At 43.7% G+C, this 21,792-nt stretch overlaps 1 long non-coding RNA gene across 1 annotated transcript in view; it reads right to left on the bottom strand.

The window, feature by feature from the left end:
- Positions 1–21,792, bottom strand: part of LOC139264658 (uncharacterized) — a 106,928-nt gene that overhangs the window by 21,499 nt on the left and 63,637 nt on the right. Inside the window, exon 2 of the long non-coding RNA XR_011593390.1 lies at positions 1,395–1,458. This is a non-coding gene — a long non-coding RNA (uncharacterized lncRNA). The remainder of the gene's footprint in view (positions 1–1,394; positions 1,459–21,792) is intronic.

Raw genomic sequence — 21,792 nt, 5'->3', positions numbered from 1 at the left:
CATGGGATCCAGATTCAATGTTGAGGACTCCCAGGGCCAATCCCTCCCGACTGTATACCACTGTGCCACCACCTCAGGTGGGTCTGTCCTGCCGGTGGTGATGGAGGAGCCTGGGACGTTGGAGGAAAGGTATGATTCTGTGAGTATGAATATATCAGGCTGCTGCTTGACTAGTGTGTGGGACAGCTCTCCTCATTTTTGGCACAAGTCCAGAGATGTTAGTGAGGAGGACTGGGCTAGGTGTGCCGTTGTTATACCCGAAGATGGTGCCGTGGTCGATGCCGGGTGGTCCATCCAGTTTTATTCTTGCTTCTTGTAGCGGTTTGTTACAATGAGTGGCTTGCTAGGCCATTTCAGAGGGCAGTTAAGAGTCAACCACATTGCTGTGGGTCAAGTCACACATAGGCCAGACCAGGTAAGGACAGCAGATTTCCTTCCCTAAAGGACATTAGTGAACCAAATGGGTTATGATGATAAAATATTGAAGAATTTTGCATTTACTTAAGAAAAATGTCAACGGGCCAAATGTGCTTTCAGTCACATTGACCGTCACAACCAATTTTAATCCAGGCATGTCCACACACTTTGGGTGTGGCCCAGTCTAGGTTCAGGGAACTGCAGCCTCCTGGAGGCTCAGTGCAGTCATCTGCATGGTTTCCACCTGGTGAGAACTGTATCCCTTGTCCAAGCACAGCAATACTATAGATAAATGCATGCAGATTTTCTCTATGCCCAACATATGACAAAATCGTAAATCTACTTATAAAGACCAAGTTTGCGATACTTATACACATATATCAGCATGCACAGCAAGTCTTCGATATTTGGCTTAGCTCCAGTAGTAGTTAAATTCACCTGGAATCAATTTTCAATAGCAATTTCCAATGAGATGAGTCAGCCAGTATCAGGTGATCAGTCTCTGTTGCGATGTAATTACCTAGTTTGGGATATAGTGTTTAGAATGCGCAAAGACCAAGGGGGATATGCATAGAACTTTAAACTGATCGAGACTCCAAGGAACTCAAGAGACTGATTTTAAGTAGACTTTTGGGATCTCATTCTGAAAGGATTAACTTGCAAGAAAACTGAGGATTCTTGGCAGAGCAAGGTCTCCAGAATATGAACCTTACCTTACAATCCCAGCTGGAATTGTATGTGAATACAGTTAGGAAGGTTTGGGCTCAGTTATGATGCCCCCTGTAGCTTGACAAATAGCCATTTGAGCAAGGTAGCAGAGGGCAAATAGTGCCTGTGCAACCACACCCCAAGGAGGAGTGAATGCCTTCAGAAGAGGAGAGAAAATTGACGAAAAGGAGAAAAAAAAAACACTGGTAAGGTAAGTTATATGGAACAGATTCTAGAAGGTTCAGTTTTGAAAAATGAAAATATTATACCTTAGAGTCCTCTTTTGAAATAATATTCCTCTTGCAAGTCCAACGTGATGTTCTGCCACTACTTCTGAAACAAAGAAAAATGCATCAAGTCGAATCCTTGCCTTCACTTCGTTCACTCATCATCCCTACTTTTCACCAATACCACCAAGCATTCTTTGACCAAGACCTTGTTTTGTGTATTCCAGTATAAACATGGAGCCAGGCTTGGGATACAATTACCAGCCTCCCCTTAAAAGCAGCGGCCAATGTTATTGAGGGGACGAGTTGGGGGTGGGAGGAGGGTAGTGAGATGGGCCGGGGGGGGGAAAGAGATGAGACTTGAGATTGGGGGGGGGGGGGGGGGTGGAGAGAGAGGAAGAGACAAGATGGGGGGGTGGGGGGGAAAGAAGCAACAAGATGGGAAGGGGGAGGGGAGAAGAGATGAGATTGGGGGTGGGGGGAAAAAGAGAGGAGACATGAGATGGGGGGGTGGAGAGAGAGGAAGAGACGAGATGGGGGTGTAGGGGGAAGAGACGAGATGGGGGTGTAGGGGGGAGAGACAAGATGGGGGGGGCAGGGGGAGATAGAGAGCACGATACAAGAGACGGGTAAAGCCTGAAAATGTGGTACACCTAGACTTACGAAAAGCATTTGACAAAGTTTTGTATGAACTACTAGATAAGCTCAAAGCTGTGGAGCGCCCAGGTTTTAGTGTTAGATCATTACCTGTTTCTAATTTTACATCAACAATTTGGATTCAGTAATTCAACACAAAGTGGTGACTGTTGCAGCTGATACCAAACTAAGAGGGACATTTAAATGTCAGTAAATTTAAAATGAACCTCGTCAAATTTCTTCATCTCTGAGCTAAGAGTGAAATTCAGCAGGCTATTCGAGTGTGGAGGGAATTATAGCCAAGCCCAAGTGGGTAGCAAAACAATGATAGATGAAATTCAATATGAACAAGTGTAAAGTAATGCACATTGGATGAATAAAGGGACTACACACACACTCCTAGAATCATGTTGAAACAGTTTAGGATGATGCAAGAGGGATCTGGAGGTCTTGGACTCAACACTCATGGTGTGCAACGACTGCAAAGCACCAATTAAACAAAGCAAATAAAATGCTGAACTACATTGCCAAAAACAGTGCAGTACAAGTCAAAAAACAGTCATTCTCAATCTGTGCACTGCTCTGATCAGACTATAACTCAGATACTGGTCTTATTAGAGATACAGTGGAGACCTTCAAGCCCTGCAAGCAGTTCAGAGAAGAGCCACAAGGCTGATCACTGGTGTCAGGGGACTGAGGTATGAGAAGAGACTGGGAAAACTGGGGCTGTTCAGCATTGAAAAGAAAAACCCTTATACAAGATAGAAAACAATGTGGAACAGGAAGAAGTAAAAAAAACTAAACAGAATAGTATAAGAGGCACAGGCTCAAACGAGTAATACACAAATCTGAACAGATATCAGAAAATTCTTATGCATGCGTACGCTTGATTGATCAACCATGAAAATGACTTCCCAGTGAAAGCAAATACCTGGGAATTGTTTTAGAAACAATTGGATGCCATGATGTATGTGTGTGTGTGTGTGTACATATATGTGTGTGTATGTATGTATTGACACATTATTACAGATATTTTGAGATCCTAGTTAGATAAAGCACACTGTGTAGTGTGTTCAGGACTGAAGTGAAGTGAATTCTTCAAAAGAGGTATATTTATTCATAACATGGCAGATACTCATGAAACTACTATTTTTGGGGATCTCCAGAGACTTGAACACATTATCTAGGCGGACATGTCAGTGCAGTACTGAGGGAGTGTTGCACTGTTTTTCGAATGAGATGTTAAACTGAGTCTCCGTCTGCCCTCTCAGGTCGATGCACGAGAAGCCATGATACTACTGGAAGAAGAGCAGGAGACTTCTCTCGGTGTCCTGGCCAACATTTAGTGCTCAACCAACACCTAACAGATTATCTGGCCATTACCTCATTGCTGTGCGCAAATTGGTGCCTCGTTTTTCTCTGAACAGTGACTACATTCCAAAAAGTTCTTTGACTGTAAAGCACTTTGGGATGTCCTGAGGTCATGGAAGCCGCTATATAAATGCAAATCCTATTTTTTCTTTCCTTCCAACAGTTGTCAATTGTGCTTGGTTTTAGCACTCTCAAAAATGCACACTTTAAAGAAGAACTTCTGATTTGCGCCTATGAAGCAATCATGCGCAGTTTTAAAATTTGGTAATGTACATTTTAAAACATGTTAACAGGTCAGAAAAGGAAGCCTACTGTCAATCCCTGTTAATATATACAGATAAATATCACCTTAACAACTCTAGGCCAAAATAGCTTTGTGATACATTGTCATGCCTATTTTCTGCAAAGAGAAAAAAGCTATTCATTGCAACTATTTTATCTTCAGTTTTACAGGTATTAGTTTAAAACATGCAACTAAATTGGTCTAAATTACCAACACAATTAATATTCAGGCAAACAAAGTACTGAAGATAAAAATAAGTAATATTTAATAATTTAAGCATTTTGATCAAATTGTAATGTGTTGGGTGCTGGTGAATATGCAATGAACCACTTTATAGTCTTCATGGTACATTTCGAGGCATATTCTCATCAATCAGTCTATTGTTAAAGTCAAATAGTGTTTAATTTGATTCGAATCTTTGACGAAGTAACAGAGAGGGTTGATGAGGGTAGTGCAATGCTGTTGAGTATGTGGACTTTCAAAAAGCATTTGACAAAGTACCACTTGTACACAAAATTAAAGCCCGTGGGATTAAAGGGACAGTGGCTGCATGGATACAAAATTGATGAAGGAACAGGAAGCAGAAAGTAGTGATGAACGGTTGTTTTTCAGACTGGAGGGAAATGTACAGTGGCGTTCCCAGTGGTCATTATTAGGACCACTGTTCTTTTTGATATATATTAATGACCTGGATGTAGGCATACAATTACAAAGTTTGCAGATGACACAAAACTCAAATGTAGTAAACAGTGAGGATAGTAACAAACCTCAGGAGACCAGACAGACCGGTGAAATGGGGAGACATGTGGCAGATTAAATTTAATGCAGAGAAGTGCGAAGTGATGCATTTTAGTAGGAAGAATGAGGAGAGGCAATATGAAAAAAATGGTACAATGTTAAAGGGGGTGCCGGAACAGAGAGACCGAGGAGTGTATGTACACAAATATTTGACGGTGACAAAACAAGTTGAGAAGGCTGTTTAAAAAAAGCATATGGGATCCTTGTCGTTATTAATAGAGGCATAGGATTGTGGGAAGAGATTCACTCAGTCATCCAACCTGCTGACACACCAGCGAGTTTACACTGGGGAAGAAACCATTCACCTGCTTTGAGTGTGGGAAGGGATTCACTCATTCATCCAACCTGCTGATACACCAGCGAATTCATAAGTGACTGCAGGGTTTGGATTCTGCTGTTATTCACATCCTATTGACTGTGTTTATTCTGTTAGTTGCCGTTTGTTTCTGCTGGTGTTAATAACCCTTCAACTAGGCTGGAGTTTAATATTTTGATATTTCAAAGATTAATTGATGTCCTGTTTCTGACTGCTCCATTTTTGATCGGGGTGGAGGAACAGAGATCGGGGCCCAGGGGCAGCACGGGCCAGCCCACACTGCGATCTATGGATAGGAGGAGCATGCGTGTGCACTAGGTCCATGCAGCAGAGCTTGGTCTCCAGTTGTCTTGGTTATCCCTGGCCACTGGATCAAGACCTAGCTCTGTCAAGCCCGTGTAGTGGCTGGTGTGCAACGGCCACCCCACGTTAAAAGAATCTATGCACAGGCATCTTCCACCCTTCAGTATGTAGTTCGGGACCTAGATTGTCAGGTCCCATTGAAACACCTGTGAACTCATCTATTTTTGTGTGTGGAAGCAGGTCATCCTCGATACAAGGGACTGCCTAATACTACTAAAAGAGTACAAAAGCAAGGAAGTTATGCTAAACCTTTATAAAACCTTGGTTAGGCCTCAGCTGGAATTCTGGGCATCACGCTTTAGTAAGGATGTCAAGGCCTTGGAGAGGGTGCAGAAGAGATGTACGAGAATGGTATCAGGTATGAGGGATTTCAGTTATCTGGAGAGATTGGGGTTATTCTCCTTAGAGCAGAGAAGGTAAAGAGGAGATGTGATAAAAGGTGTTCAAAAACATTGACATTTTTGATAAAGTAAATGAGAAGGTGAAGTGCCTTAGGACATTTTTTATACATTAAAGGCTCTGTATAGTCTTGCCTGGTGGGTAGGGAAGGAAGAAAAGAGGACAGAGGGAAAATCCTAGTACCCAAAGTTCTTTTGGAGTGACAGCTTGTGCTTCTTTCACACACACACACCGAGCACTAGACAAGATTATAAACACACAGTTTAAGTTGCTGGAAGGTACAGCCAAGAAGAATGCAGGCTAGCTACATCGATGCTTTCTGCATGGCAGGCACCTGATCTTGGCTGCACTATCTTGGGGGCAAAGAGTGGATGGAAGTCTGGTACTGCTCAGCAGGAATGGAGAAAATCACACTGCTCCCATATGCCACCTAGCAGCCTGTTACAAAGTAGCACTGCTAGAGGTTTGGGAGCAGGCAGGAGTCCCAGGAATGATACACAATGCAGAAAAATCTAGAAATGGAAAACCCAGGAGGAAAGAGCATTAAACACATTAAATGCCATAAATTTTTTTGTATAAATTACAACTGAACATCTGCTTAATACATGGAGTTTCTTAGACCGGAGCTGCAGCATCCAGCTTCAATGTGCTTCACTCTAAATTCACAAAATTAGACTTAAGTTTGTTAACAGACGGATTTCTTTCAGCCTTTTTAAAGACTGCAAAACATAAAAATGCTGAAGAAAAACACACAGGGCAGGAGCTTCTGCTAGGTTGCGCTGGTTTATCAGCACAACTCGCCCAAAAGTGCGAGAGATCAAGCAATTTCAAGTGCACGTTGCGTCCTGGGAGTCGCTAACGGGAGGCGCAAACGACACAAATTTCTCCCCCACTGTTTTGCAACTGGAATACTTACCAGGTATCTGAATTCAAGCACACTGTGGTGGCAACTTCCTTCAAAGATCAATTAGGTGGTCTATTGTTAGATAAATACATTTCCAAACAGAGGTCCAATGTGTAGGAAGGATCATGAGGGAATGATGTCAGACAATTTGAGCAATAGAAGCTCAGAACAGTTGGACTCGGACAGAAATTCTGGATGAAAGTGCTGACTCCGAGAACCAAAGTATCACTTGTTGAAATTCCTCCTCCAGCTGGCACGGTGCTATTAGAACACCAGGTTAATCCCCAGTGCTGTCAGAGCAGTAATATAGTATTAGGCAGTCCCTCGTATCGAGGATGACTTGCTTCCACACCAAAAAGGGAGGAGTTCACAGGTGTTTCAATGAGGGACCTGACATTCTAGGTCCAGAACTACATATTGAAGGGTGGAAGATGCCTGTGCGTGGATTCTTTTAATGTGGGGCAGCCATTGCACACCAGCCACCACACGGGCTTGATCCAGTGGCAAGGGTTAACCAAGACGACTGGAGACCAAGCTCTGCTGCACGGACCTAGTGCAGCACACATGCTCCTACTATCCATAGACTGCAGTGTGGGCTGGGCCCTAGCCTCTTCTGGGCCCCAAACCCTCGCCTGTAACACCAGGTCAATTCCCAGCGCTGTCAGAGCAGTACGACAAGCAAACAGAACCACATGGGCTGCTGGTTTAGAGCAGGGCTGAAGATGTTTTGAGAATAATCTATCCAGGTCACAAAACTTCCCTACAAAAAAAAGTGTCACTTCTGTTCATTTTCTGAATAGAACTAAATCACAACTAGAAATTTTGCACTTTGGCTTTTTCAAAACTGTTAACAGTACTGCAAGAGGAGTCTGGCTGCATTTCCACAATTGAGCTCTTCCTTCCCATCTTTACCAACTTCGGCAGTCCTCCTTCTTGTATTAACTCTTACTTTGCTGAACAAAGCAGAAATTCAACACAGCAGGTTGTTTATTATCCAAGTAACACGAGCACTTTTTGCAGCAACATTTCAAATCTTCACAACAATGTGTTAGCTGTGCTTCAGTGGGTAACACATTCTCACTTCGGAGTCAGCAGGTTATGGTTTCAAGTCCCAATCCAGAGACTTGAGCACATAATCTAGGCTGACCCTCCAGTGCAGTACTGAGGGAGGGCTGGACTGTCGGAGGTGCCATCTTTCAGATGCGACGTTAAACTGAGGCCAGGTCTGCCCTTTCGGGTGGATGTAAAAATCCCATGGCACTATTCAAGGAAGAGCAGGAGTATTATCCCCGGTGTCCTGGCCAATATTTATCCCCCAACCACCATCACTAAAAAACAGATTATTTGGTCATTAGCCAAATGCTGTTTGTAGGACCTTGCTGTACTTTGTTGGTTGTAAAGCAAATTTGGACGCCCTGAGGAAAACGCTTTGGGACGTCCTGAGGTCATGAAAGGCACTATATAAATGCAAATTTTATTTTATTTTTAATGCTGGTTTTCTGACAACACCATCTAGGAGGTTTAATCACAGAATATTATCTGAAAATGTCTCAATTATAGAGAGTCTGGCCAGAAAGAAAGGAAACATAACACCTTATGCAACCACAAGACTACTGGAAATTATACACTTTGGATTGCAAAGAATTTAACAAAATGATGCATACCCGATTATATCATTACACACACACAGCCACATTCATAAACACACTATTTTCATTACCAGCACCAAATTGTCCAGATGTTCATTTGCAGTACTTCAGTTGTCAACTGACACAAAACAGCTATGAAGAAACATGTGCAAAAGGAGACTTTTCTGTTCCTCATGGGATTCAACTAAAACTAGATTTAGATGCGTAACTACTTCTTTCGTCAAGCACCATTGGACACAGTGGTTCAGATTTTCCTGTCAAAATAACAGCGAGGCTAACGGTGCTCACTATTATTTATGCGCAAATGTCACAGCAACATCAGGCGTTGGCAGATACGGATGAATGGTTAAATGTTAAAATCCTGAAGTTGCTGCTCAAGAGGCGCTGCTGTACTGCTAGCGAGATACCATTTTTGAGAAGCTATCAGACTCACCATTCAAATAAATTGAACGCAGTGAAGTTCCTGTACTAAGTTGGTAGATGTGGACTAAACTCACCACGGAAAATTAGGGCTCATTCATTTCAGTCAAAGTACTTTTTAAACTGCATGAGAAGTCTTAATTACTGCCAGAACAACCTTTCGGGCACTGAAAATGAACTATTACAAAATATGGAATCTCATTCCTTCAGCTTTTAATTGTTGATTTAAAATAAAATTAAAATGTTTTTGTTTTACTTTTTGTCTCTTTTTTTCTACTCTTAATCCAATCTTTCTTTCCCTCTTTTTATTTTACTTTCTGTGCCTGATTTGACATTGAATTCACTATTCTAACTGACACTTCCTGGTTCAGGCTATGCTGCCATTTCACAATCCTTCAATCTGATTGGTTAAGGAGATGCACAGTTGCTAGTCCTGTTCACACAGGTCCTAGATGCCCTGTAGCGAGCACTGCGCCTTTTCGATCTCCCATTTTATGGGCTTAAATTTCCCCAGCCGTCTAGAGCGGCGTAGCACACCGACTTTGTGGGGCAAAAAACGCGCCGAAAATTTACCTCTTAATTTGGCCGCTCCTTCATCGTTCTGGCCCCGTGGCGTGGCATGCAGGGGGGTGGAGCTTCGGTTGCACTTGCTCAGCGCAGCTGTCGGGGGGGGGGGGGGGGTGGTGGCAGGCTTGGGCTCAGCGTCGAGTGCCGGCAGGGGGGACGCATGTCCGTTTCAGCGTGCGCGCATGCGCAATGAGTGTTTCAGTTGGAGCAGGACGCTTGGCAATCAGCCATTAAAGGGAGAGCGTCCTCAGTGGCTCAGCAGCATTGGCAATGGACCGTATATAAAGGTAAGATGTGAATAGTGATTTTTGGGTGGCTGACAGAGTGGAAAGGAGTGCTGCATAGGTGGAAGAAAGGTGAGAACTGTGATGTTTCAAGATTACCTGAGTGTAAGTCCAATACACCAATGACGCAGGAGCATGCAACAAGAACAAAGAACTTCCTCCATGAGGAAATGGAGAAACTAGTCACTGTCATTGAGGACAGATGGCTGGAGCAGGATATCAGAAAGAGTGGTCCCACAAAAGTTCCACCCAAAGAACTGAGACGACGCTGGAACCTAATTGCAGAAGAATTCTCCGCAGGGGTAAATACCGCAAGATCTGGAAGCCAGTGCAAAAAGAAATGTCAGGACGTTGGTCAAGTAGTGAGTGTAAGTAATATCTTCATCTTTAAATGGAATTGCAATTATAAAGGTGACCATCTATATGTGTCCCACCCATCAGAAGCGCACCATGTGTGAAAAGTTATATTTTCATCTTTGCAGAAGAAATTAGCCCACAACAAAAAGGGAAAGACTTAGAACAGGAGGAGGGTCGCCAAATCTGCACCAACTATCACCCCTGGAACAGAGGATTGTTGCCTTGCTGAGTCGCACCGGCAGAAAAAGAATCAGCTCTGCACAAGCTGGACTCACACGCGAGGGTGAGGGCGAGTCATTAAAATGCATCGTCGCCCTTCAAATCAACCTGCTGTCTGGCCTGCTATGCGTGAGACTACTCATGCCACCCATCCTGCCCCCTCCTGTGCTGCTAACCATTTGACTGTTGTGTTGTCTTTTGCAGAAGACAACGACAATCCTGAAGATCCAGATATGTGCACTCCAGACCAAGGCAAGTGGGGGGGTGGGGGGGGGGGGGAGAAAGGAGGGGTCCATGGAAATGTGTTCACGGGAGAATGCTAATCATGATCTGGATCAGTCTATAATACAGGGCATCACACTGCCAGAAACCTCCATGAGTTCCGCAGCGACATTCCATGGTTTCACACCTTCCGAGGTTGCAGGTCCCAGTGGCGGTAGTGAAATGCATGTTGGGACACCCAGTGCCCCACCGTCCCAGTCTGCGCTTCGCACTGGAAGGGTGCCACTAGGCAGACCCACGGCGAGGGGAAGGAGAAGCTCCTGAGATGCAGCCTTCATCAGACATTAATCAGGTTATGTCATTGGGCGAGGAGACCAATGCCTTACAAGATCACTCGTGGCGACCGTCAGTGGGGTGAGTGATGAGGTAGCGACACTGTCGGGAGAAATCTCAGCACTGAGACAGGAACTGAGGGCGGGCATTTCAGAGGATGTGCAAACGATGGCAGATGTCATAAGGGTGCGAGCTTCTGCAATAAGGGCACAAAGGCCAGATACTCAAATGCCACTCCCACTTCAATCCACACACCAGCCACCGGTGAGACCCAAGCCGGGCCCCCAACCACCACCACCCACCCCCCCATCACCGACCCTATGAGGAAGTGCACTTTCCCTGAGATGTGGGTGAGGGATGGGTGCAGCCTTTCTTTGCTGTTGTTGAAGTGCATTGTAAAATATCCATAAAAGATATTTTGCATTAAAACTGAGTCATGTTCCATTAGGACCACACAACATTTAGGAACAACTATAAAAAGTAAAAATCCCTCACCCCTACAGTCATGCGTGCCTGCCGCCCCAGCCCTGGCGGGAGGGCTAGCCGGTGCGTTCCGCAGTCGGCAAGGTAGGACTGCTCTATTTTCTGTAGCTGATTTATCTTTCATTTATTTTTGATGATGTTGTGCAGCTGTTGTGCTAAAGATATTGTGATGTTGTGAAGGTGTTTAGTGCTTTAGAATCCTCTAACTCACCTTCCCCACCTACCACCCCCACATCTCTGGCTACCTGCGCTGATTTCTTAAACATAGGTAAGGTTTTTCTGTGCCTACAAAAGTGGCCACATACACTGGCCTAAGTTAGTTTGGAGTAACTTTCAGCTGGCCAAATTTGCTTCTATGGCCAAAAGAGGAGTAAGTGGCTGGTCACACCCCCTTTTGGAGAGAAAAAAAACTAAACTAGAAAAAAATCTAACTAGCTGACTTACACTGGAGTAAGTTAAATGGGGAAATTTGCGATTTTTAAGTTACTCCAAAAAAAGCTACTTACTCCCCCCAAAAAAAATGGGGCAACTCCTGGGGAAATTTGAGCCCATAGCAACTTGCAGTGCAAAATCTCATGGGAATTAAATGGATATGGGCAGGCCTAATGAACGATGGGCACTGTTCGTTCGCTGGCTGTACTAAACTCTGGCTCATTAAGGTAGAATAGTCAAGAAACTTGAGCACAATAGCTTATTTATGAACAGCAACTTTTCAGATTTGCTGGAGCACGATCGTACAATGTAGAACACTAAAATTCATCCAATAGATGGTATAGTAGTTACTGCACATAAATAATTCCTTATTCATTTGTGCATGATTATCTCAGATTTGAAAGTCAGCTCAGTTTATGCCTTGCATCTAATTCTCAATTGTAATCTTGATTGCCCACTCCTACAAAATTGTGCAGCGTCAAGGAATACACAGTACAATGAAAAAAAATGAATCAATACCAATCTGCTATGCACTATATATTGTCCTACAGTAACTTTGATTGAGATCTTAAAAGGGGATGGAATTTTGCATCTATAAGAAAATAGAAACTAGATATGTGCAGATTATACATACACAATACACATATACCTGTATACATAGTCACACACACATATACATTCAAATGCAAATATAAACACATTTTACATATAAATGCAGTTAGTTACACTAGATTGAATTCAGAAAATCTTAATTGTACTTGCATACAGCTGCTTTATTCGCAGTACTTTGCACAATTTACTGCTAAATTTATTGCACTGTATTTGCACAATATAGACATCTCTTTCTTTAGAATAAGCTGGCTTCGTGCAGAATTCAAGTGGTGCTAGCAATACTTAAATATTATTCGACTCTCGCTCGTACACTGTACACAAAAGATATACTAATTCCCCTCCCCCTATTTCCACAAAAGCAGACGGCAACACAGCGATCCTTTAATAAATCAAATGCATCTAGAAACTCAGAATTAAACATTTGGAACAGAATTAAATACAATGTAAGCTCATTGCTGATAAAAGTGTACATCCAAGATTTCTAAGTTAATATACGTGTCTATTGTTTACTAGTGCCCTTGAAAAAGAGGGAGGGGGAAAGGAGAGAGAAATAAAATAGGAGAACACACAGACAAGGGCACTTTAACAGGGTTTGCTGCGCAGCATATTTTTGGTACTTACCTTGGCCACAGTATGTTACTGTTCGGGCATAACCAGCAATCCATGGATTTCTGAACATGGTTGCAGGATTCAAGGTTTCAAGGGACGAGTAATGACTAATTTTATACCAGACACAAAGCTAGGCCCGTCTACACAGTACTGTGTGGACGTTTTCCATGGAACAGCACAGGACTGGAGCTGTCAAGCCAGCGACAGGCTGAAGGAAGAGGCTAGGCAATAGGTTGCAGTTTAAAGCAGCTCATGCTACTAATCAGATTACAAACAGAAATTAGGGTACAATGAAATGCTAAAACAGATTGGATGACAGAGATTTGAGGGATTATAATGAACTACTGCAAATCTGTGGCCAAATCACAACATATGTTACGGTGTGGCAGCAGAAGAAAAATAGACACTGCCGCAACTCGAAGCTCCTAAGTACAAAGAAACCAATCGCTTCTTAACGGACAAGAAGTTCTTCTCAATAAGTAATCGCAAGCTGCAAGGAATGCTCAACTAGAACGCAATATCGGCTCAAAAGCAGCCAGAGGACTTGCCCAGACTAATCGTAACATTATGCTAAACACTGTAGATGGCCAAGGCAAAGCCAAAAATGTTGAACTCACTACGATTTATAATGAACACATGAGCTTCTTTTGTGGCAGACTTACAAAAAGTAACAGATCTGCTGGTTAAGAAATCACCAAAATATTTTTAACTCTAGACGGAAGGGGAGCTAAGTGGAGACTATAATTTTCCAAGCACTCAAACTGGCAACCCTATTATGTCAGTTTATTTCTTAAATTTAGATCTGCATATCAAAGTCAGTCACTCTCATTTTTAACAACTTGTATTTATATAGTGCCTTTAACGTAGTGAAACGTGCCAAGGCATTTCACAGGAATATTATGCGCTAAAATTTTGACACCAAGCCACAGAAGTAGAAATTTGTGCAGGTGACCAAAAGCTTGGTCAAAGAGGTATGTTTTAAGGAGCGTCCTGAATGAGGAAAGATGTAGAGAAGCGGAGAGGTTTAGACTGGGAGTTCCAGACCTAGGGGCCTAGGCAACAGAAGGCACGTACACCAATGGTTGAGCGATTATAATCCGGGATGCTCAGGAGGGCAGAATTAGAGGAGCGCAGACATCTCGGGGATGGGGGTTGTGGGGCTAGAGGAGATTAGAGAGATAGGGAGGGGCAAGGCCATGGAGGGATTTGAAAATAAGGATGAGAATTTTGAAATCGAAGCCTTGCTTAACGGGAAGTCAATGCAGGTCAGCGAGCACAGGGGTGATGGGTGAGTGGGACTTAGTGCAAGTTAGGACACGGGCAGCCGAGTTTTGGATCACTTCGAGTTTATGTAGGATAGAATGTGGGAGGCCAGCCAGGAGTGCGTTGGAATAGTCAAGTCTAGAGGTAAACAAAGGCATGGATGAGGGCTTCAGCAGTGGATGAGCTAAGGCAATGGTGGAAACAGGCGACAGGCGATGTTACGGAGGAGGAAATAGGTGGTCTTAGTTATGCTGCAGATGTGTGGTCAAAAGCTCATTTCAGGGTCAAATATGATACCAAGATTGCGAACAGTCTGGTCCAGCATCAGACAGAAGTTGGGGAGAGGGATGGAGTCAGTGTCTAGAAACATAGAAACATAAAAAATAGGTGCAGGAGTAGGCCATTCGGCCCTTCGAGCCTGCACCACCATTCAATAAGATCATAGCTGATCATTCACCTCAGTATCCCTTTCCTGCTTTCTCTCCATATCCCTTTAGCCATCAGGGCCATATCTAACTCCCTCTTGAATATATCTAACGAACTGGCAACAACAACTTTCTGTGGTAGAGAATTCCACAAGTTAACCACTCTCTGAGTGAAGAAGTTTCTCCTCATCTTGATCCTAAATGGCTTACCCCTTATCCTTAGACTGTGACCTCAGGTCCTGGACTTCCCCAACATCGGGAATATTCTTCTTCCATCTAATCTGTCCAGTTCCATCAGAATTTTATATGCTTCTATGAGATTCCCTCTCATTCTTCTAAACTCCAGTGAATACAGGCCCAGTCGATCCAGTCTCTCCTCATAGGTCAGTCCTGCCATCCCAGGAATCAGTCTGGTGAACCTTCGCTGCACTCACTCAATAGCAAGAACGTCCTTCCTCAGATTAGGAGACAAAAACTGAACACAATATTCCAGGTGAGGCCTCACCAAGGCCCAGTACAGCTGCATTAAGACCTCCTTGCTCCTATACTCAAATCCCGTAGCTATGAAGGCCAGCTTGCCATTTGCCTTCTTCACCGCCTGTTGTACCTGTGTGTCAACTTTCAATGACTGATGTACCATGACACCCAGGTTTCGTTGCACCTTCCCTTTTCCTAATCTGCCACCATTCAGATAATATTCGGCCTTCCTGTTTTTGCCACCAAACTGGATAACTCATTTCAGGGTCAAATATGATACCAAGGTTGCGAACAGTCTGGTTCAGCATCAGACAGGAGTTGGGGAGAGCGATGGAGTCAGTGTCTAAGGAACAGTTTGTGGTGGGGATCTAAAACAATGGCTTCGGTCTTCCCAATATTCAATTAATGGGCTCAACATATTCTATACATTAGGTAATAATAAATAAAATCCCTCAGCATTTATAAGTAACATCTTTTTCAAAATTAACACATTCTAGATGCTTGGTTGATAATTGGCAACATTTATCTCTGTAGTTTGCAAACATAATTTTGACTATATTTGCAGCATTTTGAAATTGGGACAGAGTATGTGACAAACGCCCTGCACACTGTTTAGATAGATAGTCACTGTTGTGGATAGTCTTCCTAAATCAAACTAGATAATGGGGACTCCTTGGCTCAGATCCAAAGCAAACCCATGCACACACAGAAAAGTGCCACTTCATCTAGAACGAATATTTGTATTTATAGCACCTTTCATGACTTCAGGAGGTCCCCAAAGCATATTACACTTCAAAAAAAGACTTCATTGGCTGTGGTCACTGTTATAATGTAGAAAATATGGCAGCCAATTTCTGCATAGCAAGGTCCCATAAATAACTATGTGATAATGACCAGATAATTTGCTTTTATTGATATTGAGAGATAAACATTGGCAAGAACACCATGGAGAACTTCCCTGCTCTTCTTCGAAATAGTGGGATATTTTACATCTACCTGAGAAAGCACCTCTAACAGTGCAGCACTCCCTCAGTACCGCACTAGAGTGTTAGCCTAGATTTTGTGCGCAAGTCCCTGGAGTGGGATTTGAACCCACAACTTTCGCACTCAGAGGTGAAAGTGTTACCACTGAGCCATGGAAGGCACCTAGATACAAAATAAGGGCTTAAGTACCTGCCTAGCCTAGTAAGACTGAGATCACTTTTGGCATCATCTTAAAAAAAAAATTAAAAGGCAAGTAATTCCCGTTCACATTCTAACTTTGCATCATGTGGTAAAATAACCAGAATTCTAAGCAGGATTGTAGGGATTTTTGGAAATTATGTCAAAGCCCTCCCCCAAGTCATAAGGCTAACTGACGGATTGAGCCAGCTCACAAGGAATCAGAGACACCCAAACAAGATTGAATATAATGAAATTGAGTCATACTTAATGCTCAAATGTTGTAAAAAAAGAAAAAAAACTAGCATTTATATAGCGCCGTTCACATCCTCAGGACGTCCCAAAGTGCTTTACAGCCATTTAAGTACCTTTGAAGTGTAGTCACTGTTGTAATAGAAACATAGAAATTTACAGCGCAGAAGGCGGCCATTTCGGCCCATCGTGTCCGCGCCGGCCGACAAAGAGCCGCATGGCCTTCGGTCAGCAGTCCTGAAGGTTACATATAAACCTATGAACAATGAACAATGAACAATGGCGGAAAGGTGAAAAGCCAACCAGTCCACCCACACAACTGCGACACCCCTTACACTGAAACATTCTACACTCCGCTCCAACCAGAGCCATGTGATCTCCTGGGAGAGGATGTTGGAAACGCAGCAGTCAATTTGTACACAGCAAGGTTCCACAAACAGCAATGCGTTTAGGTGTTGGTTGAGGGATAAATATTAGCCAGGACACCGGAGAGAAGTCCCCTCCTCTTAGAATCATAGAAATTTACAGCACGGAAGGAGACCATTTCAGACCATTGCATCCGTGCCGGCCGAACAAGAGCTAACCGGCCTAATCCCACATTCCAGCTCTTGGTCCTGAGCCCTGTAGGTTACGGCACTTTAAATGCACATTGCAAATATTTTTTTTAAATGTGGTGAGACTTTCTGCCTCTACCACCCTTTCAGACAGTGAGTTCCAGACCCCCACCACCATCTGGGTGAAGAAATTTCCCCTCATATCTCCTCTAAACCTACCACCTTTACTTTAAATCTATGGCCCCTGGTCATTGACCCTTCCCGTCAAGGGAAACAGGTCCTTCCTAGCCACTCTATCCAGACCCCGCATAATTTTATACACCTCAATCAGGTCACCCCTCAGCCTCCTTTGTTCAAAAGACGGCAGACCCAGCGTCTCCAATATTTCCTCATAGCCAAAATTCTCCAGTCCACCTGAGGGGGCAAACAGAGCCTTGGTTTATTATCTCTTCCGAAATTATACAATGTTGCACCCAGTGAACTGGTGAAAAAGTTTGGTATGCCATTAAACACATCCTGTACATTGAAGATGGGAGCTGTCCACTTCAGACCAGTGCACAGCCAATTCCACTAAGGTCAAAGGTTGTCAGCAGATTTTCAATTTCCACAGCTTTGTGTAGTAAGCTCCTAAAGCATTCATCACAGGGTGCTCAAATTGACAATCAAGCTTTGCATAGACTTCTTCCATGAGTACAACACTTTATTCAGGTTTTGTTGAGGAAAGGATCAAGAAAAGGGGTGTCGCATGCGCTTGCAATTCAGACATGTGAAATACTTGGGCATCTGCCCTATTCAAACATGCTTAAGAATACAGTGTCATTACTTGCCTGAAACCTGAAGAGTAATATGCAAAATGATTGAACAGTTAGATAATAGGGTCACTTCTGCAATTCTTTGAATCCCCCTCAAAATCTAGCAGAATTCATTTGTTGAAGACAGAACTATTAGTTGGGATGTCAAAGATGACATTGCAGTTTTCAAAGCATACATTGGCATCATCTACAGCTTAGAGAAATAAAAAAAAAATGACCTTTTTAATAACAAGTGAGTCTCAAATCAGGGTACGCTGCTCTCAATAATATGCCCAACTCTCTTGTTACTACAAGAAATAGAGCAAGGAGGAAACAAGGCCGTGAATGTAGGGAGAGGAAGGAGCTATTCCTGCAGTGGTGTGATAAGCACCCCCTCCGCCCCCCCCACCACCACCTCAACCCCAAAATCAGGCCTTTGTGGTAAAGGACCAATTACAGGCAGGCTTGTTACCATTCTTTAATACTGCTTTTGAGCCACCTTAGGAGGCAGTCAACAGCAGCCCAGTGATCACTTAACTCGGATTTTCTTTCCCTATGGACAAATGCTTAGCCTTTACTCATCATATCCCACAGTAGCAAGGCTGACATAGGCTACATTGCAGTGGCAAACTGCAGGTTTATAACTGACATCTCACCACCCCATGAGATCACACATGTGCTACAGAATGCTGTACATCAATGCTGCCCAAGGGGAAAGTTTTTTTCCCCCCAAAGGTGGTGCTAGTTTTGTACAATCAAGTTTAACTAAGTCATAATATTAGCATGGATAATAGTATGTGGTATTCTTTCATTCTGTTCCAGGTCACTCCTAAGCAATGTACTTCTCGCAGTTGAGGTGATGGTGACAGGGAAGTGGGACTAGCTGAGAGACGGCATGGGCTCAACATCGAATGGCCTTCTTCGGTGCTGTAACCACGCGATGATTTTATTCTATGTTAATTTGGCGCTAAAATTGTGTAAATGTGAGAAATTGACCAGTTATTTCTGAAAAATCAATGTCGAGTAATGCTTTGCAAATAGGATCAGGTTACAAACATAAAATGTACGAATTCCAATTATTTCATAAAATTAAACAAAAGTTGCAGTATCTCGTGTGTGTGCGTGTGTGTGGCAAGTGACTGCAGAAGAAACTAGTGCCCTTTGAATCTCTATCGCTCCCATTATCTGTGAATGTTTTGAATCATTAGTCCAATGTACATTAAAAACGATTGCAGTTACTTTTATCGTTCTTGCCCTCACCACAATGTTCCCCTTTCTCCCCAAGCGCGCACACATACTTGTTTTAGCACGGGTCGCATGTTAGGAATTGGAAGCAGAACCCCGCGGACGTGCAGAGGCAGATCTTAGTTTCTCGATCACTCATACCACGGCCGAAAGAGTTTCTCCTTCTCACTGACTGCATCTAACTCGCTCCCCTCCCAGTCTCCTTTCCTGAACTACATGCAGCAAGAGAGAGAGTTGGAGAGGTTAATCTAAACAGCACAATCTCGGAATACTCTGGCTGATGATCAGTTAAACAGGGAAGACCAGGGATTAAATCTGGGACCATCTGGTCTGTATGGGTTAGATCCACCATGGTTGGCACTATATGATTGATATACAGAGTACAATAGCATTTTCAAAAGATCAAGCAGGGGTGTATATTCCCAGACATTACTTGCCCCAAAACTCAGCTAGTGTTGGTCATTAAGTCACTGTAACTAACAATCATGTATAAAAAATACAAAGCACAAGACAGCACATTTTAATTTTTAGCAAGTGATGTCAGTGCCAAGTAATTTTTAAAAACTCAGTAGTAAATTTAATATGAGAACTGCTAATGTTTCTTTCACCTCCCATACTACCCATTTTATGCCCTCTGTGTGTCAGATCAATGTCAAATGATGTGCAACTGTGTTGCTATTAGGCTGAGACTGAGCAAATTGATGTTCGCTGAGGCCAAGAATAGAATCCAATTTTTGTCAAATGGGGCTGATTTAAACCCAGGTCAGTGAAAGGACAATGCTGTAAGCAACAGTGAGCGACTTTTAATAAATTGGTCTACAAGCAGGTGAGCAGCAACGATTCAGTTAAACTTCGTTACACCCAACACGTGGATGTCAAGACAGACATTGGAACAGGTACTACCTATAGGAAGACCACCTTATCCTGTAATATAACACTTTCCCTTATTACAAATCCAAGCATTTTCATGTTGCATTTTTTCAAATATCAGGGTTGATAGAATCAGCAGGGAATCATGTTTTTGGTTAGATAATTGAACTTCTTGGGCCCTTTTACAACGTATGTGTGTTGCAGGAGTGATGAAAAATTAACCTTTGCGTACCACTCTCCCACATTTGATTATCCTTTGTCTTTGCTCTCCTATCCTATGGGGCTCAATTTTCCCCAATGTCGGTTTTTGGCGTATTGCAAGAGTTACGCCCATTTTTTTTGGCCTCGACTACTCCAAAAAAACGTTCACGTTTCCCCGTTCTAATTTTTGAAATTGGCACTGTGCAGCCTGTCCTTTAGCTTCAGGGGGTGGAGCCTTATGTCTGCACCCAAAAAATGATGTCCCCTCCCCCCTTCTGCGCAGGCACAGAAAAAAAAATGATGTTTTTATGTGACTGCTATGGATGCGCATGCTCAGTACAGCTCGCGGTCTGCATTCAGCCATTTTTAAACAGCCAGTTGTGTGCGAGAACTTTAATTCTCAGTGGAAAAATCGGAGCTGCAATACCATATGCAACGCAGCTCAAGGACCAAGAATTTCTCACAGGATAAAGTGGAGGCACTAGTTACTGTAATTGAGGCCAGATGGCACGAACTGGACACCAGCAGAGGTCAAATAAAAGTTTCACCAAAAGAAAAGAAGAAAGGCTGCAACCAAACTTTCACAAGATTACTGTGCAATGGTGATTACCCAAAGATCTGGAGGCCAGTGCAAAAAGTGACAGGACCTTGGTCAAGTAGTTAGTGTAAGTAGTATTTTCATCTATTCATTGGAATTGCAATTGTAAATGTGACCACCTGTATATGTCCCACCCAGCAGAAAGACACCCTCTCCAAAAAGTTATATTTTCATCTTTGCAGAGGAAGATGGCACATAACAAAAGAGAAAGAACTCGAACAGGAGGAGGCCCGGCAAATCTACACCCACTGACACTATTGGAAGAGAGGGTCACTGCTTTGATGGATCCTGTCTGGAGAAAAACAACCACCACTGCACAAGCTCGGCCCACAGTCGAGGGAGAGGGTAATTCCAGAATCTGGCTTTGCTAAATATTAAGTACTGCGCGGGCTAGCCATACTTCGATTCATGGGGATGTTTTCATCTGCTACGCTTCGTTTGATGCAATGTGCTATCATTCATCGTAGTCCTTCAAATGAGCCTGCTGCCTGCGCTGTGTGAGCCTACTCATACCACCCTGCCCCCTTCTCTGCTGCTAACCATTGTCTGTCTGTTATATTTTGCAGAACTTGAGGCCAACCCCGACGAGGCTGAAGCGGATGCAGAAGAAGATTCAGACGCAGACAAGCCTGAAGAGAACATCTTCCAATCCCACCTTCCAGACCAAGAGCATGGGGGTGAGGGGGGGGATGGATAAAGCCTCCACTGTTGTACTCAATCTGCAGGAGGTGCAGGTGCTGCCCAGTGGTATGAGTGTTGGGACATTCCATCGTTTCTCAGTCAAGGGTGGGGATTCCAATGGGATGCAGCAAGGCACCCCCAGGGCCCCACCTTCCGAGGTTGTGGGTCCCAGTGGGTGCAGCGAGCCAAACCCAGGGTGAGGAGGAGGAGGAGAGCAGCTCGACAGTGCTCTCCTGAGGTGCAGGATTTAACAGATGCGGTTCAGATGATGGCAATGAGTGAGGAGAGCATTGACCTTACGCGATCACTCCCAGACACCACCAGTGGGGTGGGTGATGAGGTATCGGGACTGTTGGGAGAAGTAACAACACTCTCATGAGAAATGTGAATACTGTCGGTGCACATGAGGGAGGGAATGTCACAGGTAGCTGATGCACTGAGGGAATTTTGCAGGTAGTTGAGACACTGTCAGGGCACGAGGGAGGGAATGTCGGAGTTAGCTGCTGCAATAAGGGAACACTCCCAGACCCGCGGCCATTGACAGAATCAAATGCCACTCCCACTCCAATCCCCAGACCAGCCTCTGAAGAGGCCCAAGCCAGGCCTTCCACATTACTGCCTGCCCACGCCCCCATCAAGAAGTGCGCATTACCAGAAATGCTCGA

Source organism: Pristiophorus japonicus, chromosome 5 (assembly GCF_044704955.1).
Source record: "Pristiophorus japonicus isolate sPriJap1 chromosome 5, sPriJap1.hap1, whole genome shotgun sequence".
In the NCBI taxonomy this organism is placed as follows: Eukaryota; Metazoa; Chordata; class Chondrichthyes; family Pristiophoridae; genus Pristiophorus; species Pristiophorus japonicus.
Note: the sequence above shows the minus strand (reverse complement) of the source record. Positions and strands in the feature narration are given on the sequence as shown.